This window comes from Varanus komodoensis, unplaced genomic scaffold (genome assembly GCF_004798865.1).
Source record: "Varanus komodoensis strain SLA01 unplaced genomic scaffold, ASM479886v1 scaffold31, whole genome shotgun sequence".
NCBI classification, from domain to species: domain Eukaryota; kingdom Metazoa; phylum Chordata; class Lepidosauria; order Squamata; family Varanidae; genus Varanus; species Varanus komodoensis.
In genome coordinates, this window is record NW_025335780.1 from 4,183,740 (window position 1) to 4,185,052 (window position 1,313).

General features: G+C 48.2%; 1 non-coding gene across 1 annotated transcript; it reads right to left on the reverse strand.

Moving 5' to 3' along the window:
* Positions 1 to 466: 466 nt before the first annotated feature.
* On the reverse strand, positions 467 to 538 carry TRNAQ-CUG. Its single transcript has one exon. It is a non-coding gene; the product is annotated as a tRNA-Gln (tRNA).
* Positions 539 to 1,313: the final 775 nt, after the last annotated feature.

Consider the following 1,313-nt stretch of genomic DNA (forward strand, 5'->3'; position numbering starts at 1 on the left):
AGGAGCAGCTGCCGTTTGAGTGGGCACTGCCACTGGTTGGGGGCTCACTTTCTTGGCAGGTGGGTCCCCAGCGACAGAGCACCCACCAGGAAAGCGGCCAACTCCATAGCGCTGCATGAGCAGCACAACTTCTGCAAGATGAGGAAGAAGGTTTCCAGTTGCGCAACGGGGGCTGAGAGGGCATTCGTAGATTGTCTCTTGGCTCAGCTCTCTGTGGAAGATGGGACCCAGCACTAGAGGAAGCCTATGAATGCTTGGAGGGATGGATTCTGACAGGGTTCATCCCATCCTTAATATGTGCATAGGTCCACCATGAGAGCCAGGCCCTTACCTGCATTCATGGAAACCATAGAAACAGAAACCGAGTGAGTCAGAAGGGGCCTCCTGGGCCTTCTAGTCTGACCCTTGGCTCCAGCTGGCTCTGCTCATGACATGCCTACCATGTGCATGTCCAAAATATTTTTCTAGGTTCCACAGAGATTCGAACTCGGATTGCTGGATTCAGAGTTCAGAGTGCTAACCATTGCACCATGGAACCATGCTGAACATACCAAGTGGACAATGAGCTGAGGGAAGGAGGCTTTTCTTCTGGGCTCTCATGGCCCTCCTGATATGGTGGGTTAGACCTCTGAGCTGCAGGGATCCAATGTGCAGGCAACTTGTGCATGCTGCTGTTGCAGGAAAAATGCAAGGCTGCTGTTGAGGAAAGCAGAGAAGTGCAGGCAACAGCAATCACAGTTCATTTGGGGACTGGCCTTCTGTCCAGAAGCTACTTGTTCTGGGATGCATGCCCTAAAGTTGAATCTGAGTTCTACCATTGCAGACTACAGATGGGATTTCATATTATTCAGTGCTCCTTCATTTGAAATAAACACAGATATGATAACATGAACACCTGTGCACATAGAAAACCACCCTGGATTTTCCCTGTTGCATTTATATTTATCATATGGAAAGATAAAAGGTTTAAGGAGGAATATTCACTTATAAATACCTATAATGCTGTCTAAAGAGGCACACAGGTCAGGCGCAGGATTATCGCCTTAAGGACAAGTATACCCTACTGTGCCATGGGCTGAAGAGAAATACAGTGGTACCTTGGCTCATGAACTTAATCCATTCCACGACTCTGGTCGCGGCCCAAGTCAAATTTCCCCATAAGGGTCAATGTAAATAAGGTTAATCCGTTCTGCAACTATTTTTTTAAATCACAAAAATCAGAAGCAAAGTGGCAAAGAACAACAAAGATCGCAGCCATCTCCCTCCCTCTGAGCATGACCACAATCGCACCCGTGTCCCCTGCACAGGCATGA